Source organism: Procambarus clarkii, chromosome 85 (assembly GCF_040958095.1).
Source record: "Procambarus clarkii isolate CNS0578487 chromosome 85, FALCON_Pclarkii_2.0, whole genome shotgun sequence".
NCBI classification, from domain to species: domain Eukaryota; kingdom Metazoa; phylum Arthropoda; class Malacostraca; order Decapoda; family Cambaridae; genus Procambarus; species Procambarus clarkii.
The window spans coordinates 11,653,031-11,675,932 of record NC_091234.1 but is presented as its reverse complement, the minus strand read 5'-3'; the positions used below and the strand labels follow the sequence as shown (position 1 = coordinate 11,675,932).

General features: G+C 41.4%; 1 protein-coding gene across 1 annotated transcript in view; it reads left to right on the top strand.

Annotated features, from left to right (window-relative positions):
- Positions 1 to 453: 453 nt before the first annotated feature.
- LOC123750484 (uncharacterized) overlaps positions 454 to 22,902 on the top strand; it is a 141,919-nt gene continuing 119,470 nt past the window's right edge. The window contains exon 1 of the mRNA XM_069316842.1: positions 454 to 561. The gene's annotated coding sequence lies outside the window, so the exon portion shown is untranslated. The remainder of the gene's footprint in view (positions 562 to 22,902) is intronic.

The following is a 22,902-nucleotide window of genomic DNA, read 5'->3' as shown; positions in this document are numbered from 1 at the left end:
GGTGGACAGTAACCACAGGGAAGGTATCACGGGAGGGTGGACAGTAACCACAGGGAAGGGGGAGGTATCACGGGAGGGTGGACAGTAACCACAGGGAAGGGAAAGGTATCACGGGAGGGTGGACAGTAACCACAGGGAAAGTATTACGGGAGGGTGGACAGTAACCACAGGGATGGGGGAGGTATCACGGGAGGGTGGACAGTAACCACAGGGAAAGTATTACGGGAGGGTGGACAGTAACCACAGGGATGGGGGAGGTATCACGGGAGGGTGGACAGTAACCACAGGGAAGGGGGAGGTATCACGGGAGGGTGGACAGTAACCACAGGGAAGGGGGAGGTATCACGGGAGGGTGGACAGTAACCACAGGGAAGGGGGAGGTATCACGGGAGGGTGGACAGTAACCACAGGGAAGGGGGAGGTATCACGGGAGTGGGGGCAGGAAACAGGTGTCAGTAGAGATCTTCCCGTAGTGAGCGGTGGATGGAGCGGGCGAGGCCGGCCACGCTTGAAGAGTTCACTCACACTTACCGGGTGTGCTTCTCTCTCCTGCTTCTCCTGGTAAGCTTCTGGGGAAAGTCTAGAGAGACTACTGCTTCTCTATATTTATATTATATTTCCTGCTGAACAGACTCAGTATTATCATTTTCAGATGGTATTTAAAACTTCAACCTAAAGGTAATTAGGAAAGAAAAGAAATTTCAAGAGATGTTTAAGGTTTAATATATACAGTGTAATTAAGCACTTTGTATATATTACTGTTTAGTTATTAGATAACGTGCTTTTTGTTTTTTTATGAATATAATTTTAGAGGAGGGCATTTATTGTTACTGGTGGTTGCGATGGAGGAGTGTTATTATAACTGTTGTCCTGGTAGAGGGTGGTGCTATTATGGTGACTGGTAGTTGTGATGGGGGGTGCTGCTATTGCTACTGGTAGTTATGATTGGGGAGTGCTACTTGTAGTTGTTATGGGGGAAGTGCTACTATTGCTACCGGTAGTTGTGATGAGGGGAGTGCTACTTGTAGTTGTTATGGGGGGAGTGCTACTATTGCTACTGGTAGTTGTGATGAGGGAGTGCTACTATTGCTACTGGTAGTTGTGATGAGGGAGTGCTACTATTGCTACTGGTAGTTGTGATGAGGGAGTGCTACTATTGCTACTGGTAATTATGGTTCTACAAGTAATACTTGTGGTTCTGTGATACCGTTACTGCTGGTTGTTGTGATTGTGGGTGGTACTACTCCTACTAGTAGTTGTGATATGGGAGTGTCACTATTGCTATTAGTATTGTGATTGCGAAATGCTATTGTTGCTACTGGTAGTTGTGATGGTGGAGTCCTACTATTGCAACTTGTAGTTGTTATGGGGGAGTTCTGCTTGTAATTATTATGGGGGAGTGCGCGTAGTCCAATATGTAGTTGTGATGAGGGTGTGCTACTGGTAGTTGTGATAGGGGGGGGCTACTGGTAGTTGTGATGAGGGTGTGCTACTGGTAGTTGTGATGAGGGTGTGCTACTGGTAGTTGTGATGAGGGCGTGCTACTGGTAGTTGTGATGAGGGTGTGCTACTGGTAGTTGTGATGAGGGTGTGCTACTGGTAGTTGTGATGAGGGTGTGCTACTGGTAGTTGTGTAGAGGGTGTGCTACTGGTAGTTGTGATAGGGGGGGGGGGCTACTGGTAGTTGTGATGAGGGTGTGCTACTGGTAGTTGTGATAGGGGGGGGGCTACTGGTAGTTGTGATGAGGGTGTGCTACTGGTAGTTGTGTAGAGGGTGTGCTACTGGTAGTTGTGATAGGGGGGGGGCTACTGGTAGTTGTGATGAGGGTGTGCTACTGGTAGTTGTGATAGGGGGGGGGCTACTGGTAGTTGTGATGAGGGTGTGCTACTGGAAGTTGTGATGAGGGTGTGCTACTGGTAGTTGTGATGAGGGCGTGCTACTGGTAGTTGTGATGAGGGTGTGCTACTGGTAGTTGTGATGAGGGCGTGCTACTGGTAGTTGTGATGAGGGTGTGCTACTGGTAGTTGTGATGAGGGTGTGCTACTGGTAGTTGTGTAGAGGGTGTGCTACTGGTAGTTGTGATAGGGGGGGGGGCTACTGGTAGTTGTGATGAGGGTGTGCTACTGGTAGTTGTGATGTGGGTGTGCTACTGGTAGTTGTGATGAGGGCGTGCTACTGGTAGTTGTGATGAGGGTGTGCTACTGGTAGTTGTGAGAGGGGGGGGCTACTGGTAGTTGTGATGTGGGTGTGCTACTGGTAGTTGTGATGAGGGTGTGCTACTGGTAGTTGTGATGTGGGTGTGCTACTGGTAGTTGTGATGAGGGTGTGCTACTGGTAGTTGTGATGAGGGTGTGCTACTGGTAGTTGTGTAGAGGGTGTGCTACTGGTAGTTGTGATAGGGGGGGGGGCTACTGGTAGTTGTGATAGGGTGTGCTACTGGTAGTTGTGATGAGGGTGTGCTACTGGTAGTTGTGATAGGGGGGGGGCTACTGGTAGTTGTGATGTGGGTGTGCTACTGGTAGTTGTGATGAGGGTGTGCTACTGGTAGTTGTGATAGGGTGTGCTACTGGTAGTTGTGTTGAGGGTGTGCTACTGGTAGTTGTGATAGGGGGGGGCTACTGGTAGTTGTGATAGGGTGTGCTACTGGTAGTTGTGATGAGGGTGTGCTACTGGTAGTTGTGATAGGGGGGGGCTACTGGTAGTTGTGATGTGGGTGTGCTACTGGTAGTTGTGATGAGGGTGTGCTACTGGTAGTTGTGATAGGGTGTGCTACTGGTAGTTGTAATAGGGGGGGGCTACTGGTAGTTGTGATGTGGGTGTGCTACTGGTAGTTGTGATGAGGGTGTGCTACTGGTAGTTGTGATGAGGGTGTGCTACTGGTAGTTGTGATAGGGGGGGGGGCTACTGGTAGTTGTGATGTGGGTGTGCTACTGGTAGTTGTGATGAGGGTGTGCTACTGGTAGTTGTGATAGGGGGGGGCTACTGGTAGTTGTGATGTGGGTGTGCTACTGGTAGTTGTGATAGGGGGGGGCTACTGGTAGTTGTGATGTGGGTGTGCTACTGGTAGTTGTGTAGAGGGAGTGCTACTAGTAGTTGTGATAGGGTGTGCTACTGGTAGTTGTGTAGAGGGTGTGCTACTGGTAGTTGTGATAGGGGGGGGGCTACTGGTAGTTGTGATGTGGGTGTGCTACTGGTAGTTGTGGTGTGGGTGTGATACTGGTAGTTGTGATAGGGTGTGCTACTGGTAGTTGTGGTGTGGGTGTGATACTGGTAGTTGTGATAGGGTGTGCTACTGGTAGTTGTGGTGTGGGTGTGCTACTGGTAGTTGTGATAGGGGGGGCTACTGGTAGTTGTGATAGGGGGGGGGCTACTGGTAGTTGTGATAGGGGGGGCTACTGGTAGTTGTGATGTGGGTGTGCTACTGGTAGTTGTGGTGTGGGTGTGCTACTGGTAGTTGTGATAGGGGGGGGCTACTGGTAGTTGTGATAGGGGGGGCTACTGGTAGTTGTGATGTGGGTGTGCTACTGGTAGTTGTGGTGTGGGTGTGCTACTGGTAGTTGTGATAGGGTGTGCTACTGGTAGTTGTGATGTGGGTGTGCTACTGGTAGTTGTGGTGTGGGTGTGCTACTGGTAGTTGTGATGTGGGTGTGCTACTGGTAGTTGTGATGTGGGTGTGCTACTGGTAGTTGTGATGAGGGCGTGCTACTGTTGCTAATGGTAGTTATGACTCTACATGAGCCATTACCGCTTCTTCAATAGCACTCCCTCTCACACATATGCGTGCATATGTGTGTGTAGGTAAATAAACCTACACACAAAAAAAGGATTAATCTGGTTGACTCTACCACAGGTGTTGTTGACTCTTCCACAGGTGTTGTTAACTCTCCCGCAGGTGTTGTTGACTAAGGAAGGTTGTTGTATGTGACGTGAGGCAAATGTCATTATCTCTTTCCTACCCCCCCCCCCCCCTGCTCTCACTGCCGCCCTCACCCCCTCCCCCACTGCTCCCCCTTGTCCATATCTTCCCTTACTCGCTCTCTGCTCCCCCACATCTCATACCCTCATTTTCTCCTCCTTTCACTTAATTTCTTAGAAATTTACCACAAATGCTAATAATACTTAATGGTTTAATAAGCCTTCTTTACATTCTTACTCAGAGGCCTCGGGGGGTAGAAATATTACAAGCATATTCTTACATGTTCTCCGTACATCTCGTTATGCGTTCTTACTTGTTTCTTCCGCATTTTACACATTCTTATACGTTTTTGTTACGCATTCTCCATGTTCTTAAATGCTCTCTAAATGTTCTTTCCACATTTGTATGTTCTCGCCATATTCTCCTAATTTTCACAGCATGTTCTTTGTACACTTCATGTGTTCTCTCCATATTCTCAGAATGTTCTTAAATGGTCTCTGCACAACTTTGTACACGTTATTTATGTTCTCTTTACGTTATTCACGTCTTTGCATGTTCTCTGTTTTCATTTCATATTCTAACATGTTCTCTGTTTGTTTCTTTAAACCAGATGTACTATTACATCTTTGGACAATAACTAGTTCTTTGATACATACTATCAACCACATTACTATTTCTCAACAAATGATTTACTTACCAATTTATTTAATTACAAATTGTTTAGTCATTTACTAATTATTTTATTTAGTTACAGATTTTATCGGCAAAACTTTTGCTCATTTATATAAATATTTGTAAAATTCTCACTGCATTTCTCTTTATCAACTTAATATCTCTTACTAATACTGTTCTTAAACAAAACTACGTTTCATGCAGTAATAAATTTAGTATGATGCACTTTTCATGTCTCATCTTAAATAAGGATTCACTGCACTAACAAAATTGTCCAGTATAACTTTCTTCATAATATTTCTAAACTAAATTACTCTTTTAAACATCTTTCCCACATCAAAAGATACTCTGCAAAGATACTCATCAATGATATTCTCCAAAACATCTCCAAGATACCTTTATGCATCAAAATATACTCTCAGAGACATCAAGCATATTCCCCCAAGGTATCTTCATGTAACAAAGGTTACTCTCCTTATCCTCTATATGCACGAAGAATTCTTTCAAAGACATCAAGGATACTCTCTGAGACATCTTTGTGTTTCATTTATATGCTCCGAGACATCTTCACACATTAAAAGACACTATCGGTGATGTATTTATGTAACATGGATACACTCAGTGACATCAAACGTATTCTCTAAGACACCTTCATGCATCATAAGATGATCTACAAAACATTTTTATATAACAAGGCAACTTTCCAGGAAATCTCACTCATTAACACACCTTAATTAAGAATTGCACCTCCTTCATTAATCAAGGGTAACTTTATCAAATCATATGTAACATTTACTATTTATGTTCTAAATAAATTATTCTGTAACATATTTAATCGATCATTTCTGTTAAACTTACTAAGACATGTCTTTATGCAGTCACAAACAACTTTAAGTATTATAGCAAGTTAACTTGTACAACGTTTCATAATATTTCGTACATATATGTATTAATAAACATATGCTTCAATTAAAAATGAATTTAAATAACTAACTTTTATGTAGTAAGTTTCACTAAGACATTTACAGTCAAAACTTGTTAATAACATTTAATATCACACATTTGTGATATTGAATAGATGTGTGATTAACATTTCATCACATATCTCTATTATATCACTCACAAAATTGCCTCATTTCTCTGTAACATATCAATCATTTCTTATCATGTAACTTCTATTAAGCAGTTTTTCTGTCATATATATATTGTTAAGACAAACTTTTTCCAAAGACATATCTTGTAATGTTGTACAATTTGTTTAAGGAATACTCTCTATCAACTTAATACAAAGGTATATGTAATTTTTCTTACCTACCTTACTTAACTTACCTAACTTTCATAACTTCCACTACCTGTCTTATCCTACCTAACCCATCTTACCTATCCTCACCTGCATGATGTAACTTAACATAACTTCCTTAACCTAACTTACATAACTTACCTTCCAGATGGAACTAACATAACATCATTAATCTAATCTACCTGACATAACTTACCTATCCTCACCTTCCTGAAGTATCTTACAATAACTTCCATGACCTAACTTACATAACCTCACCTACCTAACCTCACTTACCTAACCCAACTTACCTAACCTCACCTACCTAACCAAACTTATCTAACATCACCTACTTAACCCAACTTACCTAATCTCGCAATCCTAACCCATGTTACCTAACCTCACCTACCTTACTTTCATAACTTATCGTTGGACTTGTGATCCTGTGGTCCCGGGTTCGATCCCGGGCGCCTGCAAGAAACAATGGACAGAGTTTATTTTACCCTATGCACCTGTTACCTAGCAGTAAAATAGGTACCTAGGTGTTAGTCAGCTGTCACGGGCTGCTTCCTGGGGATGGAGGCCTGGTCGAGGACCGGGCCGCGGGGACACTAAAGCCCCGAAATCATCTCAAGATAACCCAACCTAACTTACTTAACCTCTCCAACCTGATGAACCTTAACATAACTTCCATAATCTATCCTACCTGACATAACTTACCTAACTTAACCTAACTTACATAACTTACCTAACGTAAAAGAACCTCCCCTACCTAACCTAACTTACATATCTTACCTAACATAACGTAACTTTCCCGACCTAATCTAACTTACATTACTTAAGCATAAACTTATATAAATACAAAACCAAACATAGACTTGCACATGTGCACATACTCTCATTTCATTTACTTACTCATTTTCTCAAACTTTCATAAGTTTTCCTGTATATACAAATTCTCTCAAAACTACACAAATTATATAAACTTAGTCAAACATGTAAATACTTACATATATTCATATACTAACACAGATCACATGCACTAATAGAGCAACTAGCACAACTCTCACAAACACTTAGCCACTTTAAGAAACTCTTACACAGATACTAATTTCATAACATTACAAAAATGCACAGTCAACTATTTTACTTATAGCGTCTTAATCTTTCCAATTCTTATTACCATTCCCCTCTGTTAGTTCTGCTTTCAATCTCTAATATTCTATATAAAGTGTTGCTTGAGCATGCTTCTCCCAACCATTTAGGCTGGACGGTAGAGCGCCGGTCTCGCTTCATGCAGGTCGGCGTTCAATCCCCGACCCTGCCCCAAGTCGCTGGGCATCATTCCTCCCCCCCCCCCCCCACCCCCACGCTGTCCCATCCTATATCCTTATCCTGACCCTTTCCAAGTGCTATATAGTCGTAATGGCTTGGCGCTTTCCCCTGATATTTCCCTTCCTTTGAGCATGCTTCCCAGTACCTAACCCAATCCAAACCTATCCCAACCATCCCTAACCTATTTACAACATCTAATCTTTCCATACTTTCTTAATACATTTAATATACTATTTCTTCTCATTCATCACTTTTATTTTTAAGTTCCAAACATAGAGCCCATTTATTCAATAACCTCTGTTAAGGTTTCATTTTTCACCAATATATGCATTAGATCAGATGAATATATGTTTCCTGCAGGACATATATTTGTCAATCCATGTTTCCTTTACATTTGTTACATTATCAGGGGATATTGGTTAAAGATGGATGATTAAACTTTTCAAAGATTTTGTTAAAATTGGGTTATTTTTACATTTCAAGTGATAATGGCTAAAGATGAGTGTTCATGCATTTTCAAGGGATATTGGTTAAAGATGGTGTATTTAAGCATTTTCAGGTTATATATGCTAAATATAGTGTTTTAAGCCCTTTAATAATTTTTACATAAAGCTCATCAAGTCTCTCTTAGGTTGTATATATTATGTTGAATATTATTTGTTCTTATTCTTTGTTCTTCAACTAACCTCTTTCAGATCTATGTGTATTTATTGTGTTTAATATAATTTGCTCTTCTTCTTTGTCCTTAACTTAACCTTTCCGACATAGTTTATTTGTTTTGTTAATTGTGTTGGACATATTTTGTAAAATATATTATCCTGAACCCAATCATACAGATATAGCTTTTGTTTTTGTTTAAGTGAATTCAAACATTTTATCCCCTTTATATGTTGTGTTTAAATATTTTATTCAAATCCACCTTCTCTTCTAACCTCCCTTTCCTCCCTTAATCTAATATTCCCTTGTATTTACCCTTTCCTTCCTCTTACTTTTTTCTCATATAAATTCATTCTTCATCTTAGTAATAATGTAAGTAAAAATGTAATAAAGGAGGCAGAGTCGCTAAGACTTGACATTGAGAAAAAGAAATGTACAGAGAAAAGTAGAAGAGAGACAGAGACTGAAAGAAACTTGAAATATAGAGAAAGAAAGAAAGCTAGAAAAGAGACTGACTCAGACAGAGAAAGGTAAAGAAACAATGATAAAAGATGAGATGAGAGAAAGAGCAAGTCTGAGCCTGAGAGTAGGAGATAGAAAAGATAACAAACTAAGACATAGACTCATAGTCTGAGTCAGAGACAGTGAAAAAAGACATTGCCAGAAAACCAAGACTGAGAAAGAGATACAAAAGCTAAGATGTTGAGACAGCCATATACACGCCGTCACGAATGAACTTAGGCAAAGAACTTAGGAATGGCAAAGAATGAAAAAGTATGAATGAAAAGAAAACGAAAAGAATGTAAAAAATGCAGGTAAAGAATGAATTTAGGTTCTTTCTAAAGAATATAGCAAGAACGTAAGGTAAGTTATGTAAGTTAGGTTAGGTAAGTTATGTCAGATAGGATAGATTATGGAAGTTATGTTAAGTTACATGAGGTAGGAAAGGTTAGGCAAGTTAGGTTGGGTGGGTTAGGTTAGGTAAGGGAAGTTTTGTTTTAAGTAAGTTATGCTAGGTAAATTATGTAAGTTAAATAGGTAAGATTAGGTAAGTTGGGACAGGTAGTTGAGATTAAGTAAGGGTAGTTAGGTAGGTGAGGTTAGGTAAGTTGGGCTAGGTAGGTGAGATAAGTTGGGTTAGGTAGGTGAGGTTAGGTAAGTTGGGCTAGGTAGGTGAGATAAGTTGGGTTAGGTAGGTGAGGTTAGGTAAGTTGGGCTAGGTAGGTGAGGGGAGGTAAGTTGGATTAGGTAGGTGAGGTAAGTTGGGTTAGGTAGGTGAGGGGAGGTAAGTCGTGTTAGGTAGGTAAGTGAGTTAAGTTGGGTTAGGCAGGTGAGGTGAGGTAAGTTGGGTTAGGTAGGTGAGATAAGTTGGGTTAGGTAGGTGAGGTGAGGTAAGTTGGATTAGGTAGGTAAGGTAAGTTGGGTTAGGCAGGTGAGGTGAGGTAAGTTGGCTTAGATAAGTAAGGTTAGATTGAGTGGGTTAAATAGATGAGGTTGTGTAAGTTAGATTATGTTATGTCAGGTAGGTAAGTTATGTAAGTTAGGTTATGGAAGTTATGATAAGCTACATTAGGTAGGTGAGGATAGATAAGTTATGTCAGGAAGGTTAGGTTAGCAAAGTTATGTTAAGTTACATCTGGTAAGTACTTTATGGAAGTCAGGTTAAGGAAGTTATGTCAAGTTACATCAAGCAGGTGAGGATAGGTAAGTTGGGTTAAGTTAAGTTAGGTAAATTACGTCAGGTAGGTTAGGTTATGGAAGTTATGTTAAGTTACATCAGGTAGGTGATGTTAGATAAGTTATGTTAGGTAGGATAAGATAGTTAATGGAAGTTACATTATGAAATTTAGGAAAGTTAAGTCAGGAAGGTATGTGAAGTTACATGTACCTTTCTATTAAGTTGACAGAAAGTTTTGTCAGAGATATAATACAAAGTTAAATTATGAAAAGTTATTGAATAAACAAGTTCATTACATTTGTGATATGTCTTTGGTAAAAATTTGTCCTAATAATATGAATATGACAGAGAAAAACCACTGGCTAATGGAAATTACATGAATAAGAATTTTTTTTTAAATAATTTATTTAGAACGTAAATAGTAAATCTTACAAATGACTTTGTAACATAATGAAAGCATAATGAAATGAAAAGTTACCCCTTGATTAATGAAGGAAGTGCATTCATAATTAAGATGTGTTACCAAACGATTGTTTTAAGATGTTCAAAGTAATGTCTTAGCACCCTGGAAAGTATCCTTAAATGCGTGTAGATGACCTGAGAAGTAACCTTGTTAAATAAGAATGTCTTGGAGGGCATCCTTTGATGCACGAAGGTGTCTTAAAGAATATTTATTACTGTCTCAGAGAAAACTCTTGATGTTATTGAGTGTATGCGTGTTACATAAATACGTCACCTAAAGTGTCTTTTATTGCATGAAGATTTTTTTTTGTAGGGATATTCCTGCGGGGGCCCTAAGCCTCTGGCTGGCCCACTTAGCGTTGATTGTTTCTGTTTTACTTGGGCGGAGTATGAGTATTTATGACTCGTATGGTCGCTTCAATAAGATTTTTCCGTATGTGTTTAACAATTTCTGCTCTGTTGAATCTAAGTTGAAATATTAATGGGTTGGTAACTGTGCAGTGTGTTAGATAATGTTTCAGTGGTCTGTCGGGGATTTCTCCACAGTGCTGACATTTCCTCTCATCTTCTGGAACCTGTAAGCCTATTTCCCATGCACATGGATATTCAAGCCTGATGCGATGTAAGTGTACTTCTGTTGCTCTACTGCTTCCTTTCATCAAACTAAGTGGTTCGTAGTTAGTTGAATTAAATAAATAAATGTTTATTTAGGTAAGGTACATACATACAATAAATTTTTACAAAGATTGGTTGACATAGGTAGAGCTAGTACATACAATGCCTAAGGCCACTATTACACAAAGCGTTTCGGGCATAGAATTCTTGTAATTCTTGTACCAACCCGCAGATCCTGATGTTGCAACTGCTGAGTTGTGGTCACTGTATATCTTTTGCATTGCTCTGTTTCTAATTACTTTCTTATGCATGAAGATGTCTCAGAGCTTACAGTTGTTACACAAGGATGTCTCAGAGAGTATCCTTGATGTCTCTGAGATAATCCTTCGAACATAAAGAGAGTATGGAGAGTAACCTTTGTTACATGAAGATTCCTTGGGAAATATACTTGATGTCTCTAAAAGTATCCTTTGATGCATATTGGTATCTTGAAGGTGCTTTGGAATATATCATTGATAGCTCGCAGAGTATCCATTGATGTGGGAAGATATCTTAAGGAGTATTTTAGTTTAGAAATATTATGAAGAAGTTACACTTAACAATTTTTATAATGCAGGAAGTGAATTCTTATTTAAAATAAGACATGAAAAGAGCATCATACTAAATATGTTATTGCAAGAAACGTAGTTTTGATTAAGAACAATATTAGAGATATTAAGTTGATAAAGAAAAATTCATTGACAGTTTTACAAAAAGTACATAGACGAGTAAAAGTTTTGCTGATAAAATCTGCATGTAAATAAAATCATTTGTAAATTACTAAATATTTGCAATAAATATTTTGAATGAAATAAGTTGTAATTAAATAATTAAATTTATTGAGAAACAGTAATGTGATTGAAATATGTTTCAAAGAACTAGTTACTGAATAAAGATGTAATTGTACATTTGATTTAAAGAAACTGAGAACAAGTAATAATATGAGGAGAACTCAAGAGAACGCTCGAAGAACATGAATAACATAAAGAGAACATACTGTGAGCATGAATAACGTGCAAAAAGTTGTGCACAGATCATGTGTCATGTTCAAAACAAATGGCAAATAGTTTGTATGCGCTGCGTTTCATATGCCAGCAGTAGATAAACAACAGAGAGCATACAGAACGCCCGCCGAGCTTGGAAGCTGCTAGTCATGTATCATTTTAAGTATTAAAGTCAGTAACCAACCAATGGCTTTATATCAAGCCTACAACCAAGACTTCCTCAGCAACACACAACACCACACTGGCGACGAAGATGAACTGTGAACGCAGGTATTTGTTCAGCTCAAAGCACAAGGAAAAAGTGTGCTGTCTCGCCCCGGAGGAGGAGAGAAGTCGTGCTGTCTGTGAGCGCCATGCCAATGCTGAGCTACCAATGCTGTGTGCTGACCGATGGTGTGTGCTAACCAATGCTGTGTGCTAACCAATGCTGTGTGCTACCCAAGCTGTGTGCTAAGGAAGCTATGTGCTGACTGAAGCAGTGTACTGAGGAATCTGCGATGTCTGCCGATGCTGTGTACGAAACGATGCTTTGATGCTGTGTACAAAACCCAATGTTTTGTGTACGAAACGATGCTCTGTGCTACACAATTCTTCATGCTGGTGATGCTGTGAACTGTCTGCTGTGTTGACAGTGCTGAAAACTCATCAAACAACAACATTGCTGACAATTGCTGTGTCAACTGTTGTGCCAACTGCTGTGCAGCTGTGAGTAGGAACAATACCACATGTACACAAGGCTAGGTAAGAGGTCATTTGCTGCTGTATTGTGCACTGTTGTGAACTTTTGCATTAAAATGCTTGTGTGCTTTGCAAAATTAAAGTAATTACAGTGAATCCTTAATTAACATATTACAGTGCAGTAAGTGTTTAGTATTCTGAGGAACATTTAACTGATAAGTTTACATTTATACAGTAAAAATGGCAAATATACCTCAGTTTTCTGCATTTCATCCTAACTGTGACCAGACAAACCTGTCACAGAGGTGGACCAGATAGCTTAAAAGGTTTGAAAATTTGTTGATAGCTTCAAACATCAAAAGTGCTGAAAGAAAACGTGCCATTCTACTTCATTATGTAGGTGATCGAGTTTGTGATATCTTTGATACACTGAAAGACACTGGTGGTGCCAAAGATTATCACATTGCCAAAGCCAAATTAACTGAACATTTCAAACCTAGACAAAACACTGCTATGGAAATTATGCATTTCAGGAGAGCCAAACAACTCTCTAATGAAACTGTGGATCAATACCACACACGTGTACAGGGTTTAGCAGCTCATTGTGAGTTTGCTGATGTTGACACAGAAATCAAACAACAAATAATTGAAAAATGCACGTCTTCACGTCTCCTTCAAAGAGCTATTATAGTGGTGGGTGTTGGTGGTGTTGTCGTGTTGTTCCTCTTTTACGGACAACCCAACCCACAACTCGGTAGAGTGCTTATACCTCACTAGGAGATCACACTAGGCGCTTCTGGCTCTTGGAGAGGGGCTCAAAGTCACACGTTTAGGGGATGCGGCTCTAACACTTAGCCTAGCCTCGTTGTCATGTGCACACACCCACTCGAGCCGCTGTGACTCCCACACTCTCTCCTTAGGTGATACGATCTCCTCAATCCCCTTTAACTCACTTGTTTTCGTCCTACCCTGTCCACAGCGATGGTTCTTGGTTCTTTCTCTCTCTCTCTCTCTTCCTTTACTATTTCCTGGGAAGCCTCACTAGGACAAGGGCAAACACCAGCAAATTGGAATACATTTACTGGACAAAGCACATACACAATACATACACACATATAATAATAATGAATCCTATACTCTATACTATTACAATCAGGTTGCACTCCAACACCATCAGAACTCTATCATCAACTTATCAAGTGGTATCCTATCTCCTGGTTCACCACCTGATACTATCAACCTCCTCAAGTTGATCAAGTCTACATACACTGTTGCACCATCGGCAAGAGAATATGTATATGTATCTATAAATGTGAACAAAGAAAATCAGCATGTGAATGTAATGACATATATCAATATAAATGTTCCTTGATACACAACAATGATCAATCCATCACTCCATCAGTCCTAGAACACATACATCTGTAAGTAATCCAGCCTACGACTGTAACTCTAAACTTCAGTATAAAACACTCCTTGACATAAGAATGCCAACAATCACTCACCTCTCACTGCGTCTTGCACGCTAATGACAACCAAACACTATCAACTCCCTACAAGTGATCCACCAGAACTTCCCTTCCACCTCTGGAAGTTCACTACCCTGATCTCTTCAGGTTCTTCCCGGCTTAACTACCAGGATCCTCTGCAGCTCCTCCAGGCTGCTATCATGAAGTTTCCTTGAGCAACTACGGTGCTTCACCCTTCTGCTAGGGTCCTCCACAGCTCTCCTGGCTGCTACACCATGAAGTTCCCTCGAGCAACTATGGTGCTTCACCACCTCTACAGAAGCACGTGACACTCCTCTTCACTGCTTCTCCTCACAGCTCGAGGTCCTCTCCTCCACTACCTTGGAGTCTCATCAATTACTTCATCTATGCTGGCTTCGAAGTTCTCAGCAACTTCTTCCCCAAAGACAAACCTGCAACCCATCGACACTCCAATAAAAATGTTTCCCCTTTAACACATAAACAAAAATAATCACACAATATGTTTGCCTCAAACCTCTATCTGTCCTCTACATACAGTGAGAGTGGACTCCCCCGTTGGGCCGGTCCATGCTCCACCTCGTCTGGCGGGCCTCACTCACTCCGGGAGGGGCCTACGCCGTCGGGAGCTCTTAGTCACCTGCCAGCGCTCAGAAGGGACAGACGTCGCTCCGTGTTCCTCCCTCTCCACTCTCTTATTTTAGGCTTTCTGCCTTATCAAAACATGTCTAACTTATAAATAAGCATCGCTCCTGCCGCTGGGCACACGACCAACTACAAGCAATCACTATGAACTGGCTTAAATCGTGCTTACCACAGATTGTCTAGTCGAGGGCGCTATCCCTCTGACAGAGCTTGGTCAGGGCGCTTCCACGGCCCACAATAATGTCTCTGGGCGGCTTAATACTCTCCTCGTCGACCAGGACTTGAGACCACAACGTTCCCAGCTCGATTCCACAACTGGCACGTCTACACACTTCTCTTCTCTTGGAGATATATCACTAGGGGTTCCTTCCTGATGGGAGCTTAACGGAGCGCGGCTTTCCCCCTGCGATGTCTGGCCTTAAGTGAGATCAAAGCCCTCCAGAAGCGAGCCTCACACCTCCAGCAAAATGTCCACATCTCCTAGCCAGTCATTTATCTGTTTTCTTCTTCACTGCCCATAATCTTAAATTGTCCATCATATCCAACCAGCTATTTTACATATGTGTTATCACCTCTATATTTCTTAGACCTTCTGGTTAGGTCAGGCTTGCTGAATAACTCTCAAAGGGGGAGACTCGTTTCTCCTGTAGGCTGAGATCATAACCGAGCTCTAGAACCTGTTGATGATGAAAGTTCTCTTACCAAGATATTGGATATTGCTCGTTGAATGGAAGATGGTGCACGTGATGCTCGTGTCATGGAGTGCAGTGCCGACAACGGTTCTGCCACTGTTACTAACAGTGATGAGGTACGTAAGGTTCAGGGAGGACACCGTGATCATAGAAGATATCATGGCAAACGTAACAGCAAATTGAGCCGAGAACCTCATCACAACTGGAGTCATGGAACAAAACTCAAGCAGTCACAACTACCCACATCAGAGGGTGTCAACAGTAAATGTTACAATTGTGGAAGAGACTACCCACACCAAGGTAATGCTTGTCCTGCTCAAGGTAAGAAGTGCTATGAGTGTGGAAAACTGTGTCATTTGGTGCTATGTGTCGTTCCGCAATAAAGAAACCACAATCAGTGAATAAAAGCACTGCACGAGGATCAGGTCATAGGGGTCGAGGTGGTAAACACAATATTGCACCTCATATCCAGAATGTTAACAATGTACACAACAACAACATGTCATTACAGTCAGTCTCAGATGACAGTGAATGTGATTACATTTATGGAGTACAAGCAATCACAGAATGGAATGATCTTCCAAACAACCCAGAGACTATAGTATACATTGCTGGTATTTGTCTCAAAGTTCTCATTGACACTGGAACAAACATTGACACCATTGCTGAGTGCCCTATGATAAATTTAAAAAACAGTTCCCGAAGCTTGAGAACTATAATGGCAAAGCCACTGCCTATGCTTCGAAGGTAGCCTTGCCAGTGATTGGAACTTTCACTGCAGAGGTAGAGTCAAAGAGTGCAAGGCTCATTACTACATTCCATGCTGTTAGGAATGCAAGGGAGTCTCTGCTCAGTTACAAAACTTCAACCAAATTGGGGCTACTTCAGCTTTCTAATGCTGTAACAGTGGAATCTGCAAACAATGTTGATGCTATTGTTGCTGAATTTTCTGATCGATTTGAATCCATAGGTTGTTATACTGATAGCAAAGTACATCTGCATATCAACCCAGATGTAAATCCAGTTCCCCAACCTCATCGCCAACAGCCATTCCATACTCGCAAGAAACTCGATGCCGAACTGGCTAGGCTGATGGAAATAGATATCATTGAACCAGTAACAGGCGCAACACCATGGGTAAGCCCAATTGTCACTCTGCCAAAGCCGAAGAATCCAGATGAGATACGCATCTGTGTGGAAATGCGTGTTCCCAACAAGGCAATAATGCGTGAACGCCATCCTACACCCACTGTAGATGATATGATCAACCGCTTGAATGGTGCAACTGTATTCAGCAAGTTAGATTTAAACAAGGGCTATCATCAGCTTGAATTTGATGATGAGAGTCGCTTCATCACAACGTTTACGACACATCGAGGTCTGTATAGGTACAAGCGCCTGAGTTTTGGTATTAACAGTGCTGCTGAGGTTTTCCAGCACATCATCAGCCAGTTATTGCAAGATATACCTAATGCTGACAACATGTCTGATGACATCATTGTTTATGGCTGTACCCAAGCTGAACACGACAAAGTTCTTCGTGCAACATTGCAACGCTTACGAGAAAAGAATCTGATGCTAAGCCGAGCAAAGTGTGAGTTCAATCAAGATAAAATTGAATTCTTTGGACATGTTCTTAGTGACAAAGGTCTGTCTCCAGATCCTAAGAAAGTTACAGATATCAAGAATGTTGCACCTCCTTCAACGTCCACTGAAGTACATAGTTTTCTGGGAATGGCAAACTACTGTTCTCGCTTTATTCCAAATTTTGCTACCATTACGAATCCTCTACGTGAGCTCCTGAAGAAAAATGCATCATGGTACTGGAGTGATATCAAGCAAAATACATTTGATGCTGTGAAAGATGCTCTAGTAGAGAATGCGACTGCTGCGTACTTTGACCCATCAGTGAACACCGAGCAAACTATGATGCTAGTCCTGTGGGTTTAGGTGCTGTTTTAGCCCAACACAAACCTGGTCAAGCAGATTCCAGAGTAGCAATTGCCTACGCCAGCCGTTCTCTCACAGATGTTGAGCAACAATACAGTCAGACAGAAGGAAGCTCTTGCTCTTGCATGGGGCTGTGAACACTTCAATGTGTATCTGCTTGGTGCACCCTTCACCACGATAGTCACTGACCACAAGCCGTTGGAGACCATCTTCAATAATCTAAAGTCCAAACCACCAGCTCGCATTGAGAGATGGGCTCTTCGTCTGCAACCATACAACTTCACTGTGAAATACAAGCTGGGTGCAGGCAATCCTGCTGATTATATCAGTCGACATCCTGCCAACAGTTTCACCATCACCAAGCATCAGCAAGTTGCCGAGGAATATGTACACTCTGTAACCTGTGATGCAGTCCCTAAGGCTCTCACTCTTGATGAAATCCGTACTGCAACCCTAGAGGACCCAACTCTGCAAGCAACAGTGGATGCATTGACCAAGAAAAAGTTTCCACGCATCCCACCCTCAGGAGTTGACCAAGATGCATTCAAAGCACTTGAACGCATCCAGACAGAATTAAGTGTTACGCAACAACGTGACACTGTGCTGCGAGGTACTCGTATCGTTATTCCAGCTGTTCTCCAGCAACGTGCTCTGAAGCTTGCACATCAAGGACACCAAGGTCTTGTTAGGACCAAACAGTTGCAACGAGAAAAGGTGTGGTTTCCTGGCATTGATCGTCAAGCAAAGGACATGCATGATGCCTGTGTCCCTTGCCAAGCTGCAGTGGATACATCAAGACAAACACCTCTACAACCTTCACCACTACCTGCAGCACCATGGACGGAAGTATCGATGAACTTCTGCGGACCGCTACCAACTGGAGAGTACTTGATGGTAGTCATTGATGATCACTCACGTTATCCAGAAGTAGAAATCATCACTTCCACATCTGCAAAGGCTGTCATCCCAAAACTCGACAAGATCTTTTAAAATTTTGGCATTCCTGAAGTTGTCAAGACGGACAATGGACCACCATTCAATGGACAAGACTTCGTCAACTTTGCTGAGTATATTGGATTCAAACACCGCCGTGTGATGTCACTACATCCTGAAGCAAATGGAGAAGTTGAGAGATTCATGCAACCTCTCATGAAAGCGGTACGCTGTGCTTATGCCGAAGGACGATCCTGGAAACAAGCTATGTATGCTTTTTTCAGGAACTACCGTGCAACACCGCATGGAACACTGGGTAGATATGCCGTATGATACAAAACCATATAAAGTGATTAGTGTAAAAGGAACCATTGTAACAGCTAGTAATAGAGACCATAGTATAACACGCAATATGGCCTATTTCAAGGTGATTCAAATTAGTGTAGAAAATGAAGAAGTGCAAAGTCGTACAAACGATAAAGAAAAAAATAGTTATACCCCGACAAACAATTCATCAAGGGATATTCTTGTATTTAAGGACTCTCGTCCTAAGCGTCATGTTAAACGCCCTAAGCGATTTGATGATTAATTCTTATGTCCCAATAAGATTTGGTTATATATCTGCGTTTTTTAATAAATCAGTCATGGCAGTATAATAGGAAACGCTCTGATCGACGACTGAGTATCGTTTTAGTGTAGTTGTGAGGAACGACGTTTCTGTTGTCTGTGTTACTGTAGTTTGTATTTTATGTATCTGGTAGTTTATGTCTGTCTGTGACTGTTCACTATATGCAATTATTAGATCATGTTCAACTATTATCTGTGTGAATATGTCCTAGTTTGATCAATTATGATGAATTAGGGAGCCGGTCGGCCGAGCAGACAGCACGCTGGACTTGTGATCCTGTGGTCCTGGGTTCGATCCCAGGCGCCGGCGAGAAATAATGGGCAGAGTTTCTTTCAACCTATGCCCCTGTTACCTAGCAGTAAATTAGGTACCTGGGTGTTAGTCAGCTGTCACGGGCTGCTTCCTGGGGGTGGTGTCCTGGTCGAGGACCGGGCCGCGGGGACACTAAAGCCCCGAAATCATCTCAAGATAGAAGATTATCTGAAAAAAATATGTTGTAGTTTGAAAGCATATTGGGTTGTTGTTTATGTGTAATGTCATATAGATGTCATGAGAGCGAGTGAGATACCAAGGTGTTGTGATGCTGATGATGTGTGCCTTTATGTATGCCTGGTCTTTGTTTAGGATTAGATCCAATGTGTGTAAGAACAATTGTGCAGTCTGAATCAGGGAATGGAAAGCCTGTTCTGAAAGTATAGTGGAGAAGTTGTTGTCCATGTTGGTTAATGTTGTTGTGGTGGAATGAATGAAGTTGAACATTGAAGTTTGCCATCATAATGATTTGAATATCAGTGTCACTGTAAAGACTTGTTAAAAGGGGCGATAGTACCAGGATATAAGAAATTGTTGTAGGGTATTCATAATTTGTTATCCTGATACATGTGAAAGGTGCTGCACCTAGGCCAAGTTTCAGCATCTCAGCCTAAATAGAGATGGAGAAAAAAAAAAAAACCATGTTCAATTGATTTCACAGCCCACAATTGTGAACCAAAATCATTTCTACGACACTCAGCTATGACGTTACTATATAATAAAGATTTGCATGTCACATCATTATCCCAGATGTATTTAGTGCAATAATACAGATTTATAAAAGTTTCCCAAAAACGTATGCAACAAAATGAAGTGTATCATTATTTATAAAATCAATAAATCTACGTAGATAAGAATAATGACATCCGTTTATAGAGGCGTAAACTCTACATATAATGTGCAAGTTTCATGTAAATTGAATAATAAATAAAGGCTGTGAAATCAGATCTAGTTGTAAAAGTTGGAGTTGCGTAGCGCGCGCGACAAGATACTCATACCCGCGGTCACTCGTGACAATGCGTGATTTACGCATTGCGGCCAGCTCGTACCTTCTATGGAGAGCTCGCATGCATCTAGCTTTCAATGCTTTTCTCTTGTTCGTTTGGTAAGTCATATTGCAGTACAAATAGCAATAATAGCATGAGTTCTGGGAGATAGTGTGAGAGCGCGTCAGCGATACATCTACTCCCCACGAGAGACACAGAGTCACTGATGGGCTGAGCCACATACCACCCCTCTCTCTCACACGATACTGTTGCCAATGAGTGAGTTTATATTCATTTTATGCATGACATGTTATTTTCAACGCTATTACGAAAAATAAGACTTCTACAACGTAAGATACAATACCCCGCGGCGCACTCACGCTGCGAGGACCAGATTCACGAAAGTTGCAGCGGGAAATTTGACTCTAATTACATTATTTTTCAAGATATCATTAAACGGTTTGGACCATAGTGTTGCCTGAACGTTGTAGTATTTTTCGTAATTTTTCGTAAATACTCCATTTTTCTTCGGATTTTCGGTTACCATCGCCCTTAAATCTTGCATTGACAAACTAGTGATTGGGGGAATATATGTTGTGCAGAAAATTATTGAAGTGTTTGTGATGTCAAAGTGCGTAAAGGATTTCGTGTTTATACATTAATTTTGCCAATATTGCAAAACTTTTGTTTGCATCATCATATGATTGGATTAAGGCATTACTACAATGTTTGATCTTATATGAGTTTGGTTCTCGTGTGCTGTTTAAAGACATAAAAACAGGACTTTTGGACTTCATAAAATATGCCACCAGGTGTCGGATATTAAAGTATGTTTAGGCATTAAATTGTGTGAGTTTTAAATAATATTCTATCTGTTTTCCGAGGCTGTTAGAAGTGTAATTTTTCTTAACTCTATTTAGAAATAATATCCTTTTATGTCATTCCATTCATTGTGGTTTTAATATATTTATCAAGTGTTAAGTTCAAGAGACCTCTACTTTGTGTTGGTAATTGTCTCCCTGTCTCGAGAGGTGCTCATCAAAGCTGGTATGAACGGAGGACTGGATTTTTCTGATGCTTTTGGTGGCGGTATATTTTGGTCAGCAGGGAGAGTGGCGATGGTGGAATAGATGGGCCTCTTCCTGGGTTTGTAGACGATTGGAATTACCAATGTTATTATCCAGGTATTGTGATCTGTGTTAGGAGGAGTTAATTATGTGTCGGAGGGACTATGAAGGCTGTCTAATCACGTGGTTTATGAGTGTTAGTGGGGATATAATGTTACGGGAAGCATTGTATTGTTTCTATGATTGATTGCGAGAAGATGATGGCTGAAAGTACATTGTGAGAAAAAATTTAAAAAGAGTTTGCTAACATGTGCTTGTGTCCTTGTGTTAGGTGTATGACCATTTAAATACATGCGGAGAGTTTAGGAAACCTATTTTCTGATTAGCATTACGTGTGGGTTAGTAGTGAGGTTGAAGACTACGATCGTCCGCGGCACCTGAGCAGGTGAGCTCATTAAGCCCCACTGTTCAGGTGAGCACAGGTACATAGTCCTCAAGGTATGAGAGGGGGTTCCCCGGATTTTTTGGGCGTGTGGCGTCCGGCCAGGCGTCACTTGAGAGAGGGTTATGTTGGGGGTGGGAGGGATTGTGGTTGGTATGCGGTCATGTAGGGAGAAGGAAGAGGAGAAGATGAATATATATGAGTATGTGCCGTAGAGTTAATCCTGTGTGTAGATAGATTGGAGTATGTTGAGGGAAGGAGAGCAGTCTTAAGATGGGTATGGGAGTAAGTACGTTATGTTGAGGAGGGAGGGGGCAGACCTACCTGAGAGTGGAGCAGGCTCTTAAGATGGGAGGGGGAAGGGAGGGAACAGCTGAGTTTGTAAACAAAGAAGAATTTAACTTTTCTCAGCCAATGCAGCTGTGTTGGTGGTGATCAATGACGACGATTAGTTCCCCCTACATGGGCAGGAAGTGTTGAGGGGAGTGTGATGAGAGTCCGTGGTCTTAAGATAGGAGGGGAAAGGGAGGGAACAGATGGCGGAGGGTTTGTGTGAAAGTTGAGTCATTATTTTTTCTTAAAGAATGACAGTTTTATGTACCCTCCCTGCTTCCAGGGCGCTAAGGATATCCGGGCCATACTTACCACATAGCTCTGAGGAGTGACACCACATGACCACATGAGGTTACCTCTTCAAAGAGTGAGGCCAAACTGTTGTGAATGTCATCATCAACCTCTACCATAGTCAGTCATCCCCCCCCCCCTCCATCCACATAGCAGGACATACCACATACCAACACCACCATCACACTGCTGAGAGTGACAGCAATACGGCGTACCATACTCTCTCCTGACACAGCTCACACCGGCACATAGCATTGAGTGTGTCATTGTTCTTTCTCAAAGGTGAGCCAGGACCTCAACATACAAATTCCAAATGCAGGCCTGGGCAGGAGAGAGCCTTTGTGGGCGGCCCCCCTCTTGGGAATCTGACACACAACTGGGCTAAATAAGACAAGACCACTCACTTAACCCACGCTCCAACAGGCCCCCCACCCCTCCTCCCCCTTATCATCAACCATCACCCCACCCTCCCCTACACCGATTTTCTGTGCAAAGCCTTTAGTATTATGTGTAACCTTGTATCCTAACGTGAGCTACATGGTAACATCGTTCTTTGCCAAAATAACATTAACGTAACATGACCATCGTGGTGACATTGTTCTTTGCCCAAATATCATTAACGTAACGTGACCAACATGGTAACATCGTTCTTTGCCCAAATATCATTTTAAGAGCAACGAGCAACTTTCTGTCCGATGACTGAATAACAATATTGAAATGTGAACCGTGTTTCGCCCTTACATTCCGAACACAATAAAAATATTAGCACAAGCCTGTTTAGTTCTTGTATCACCTAACGT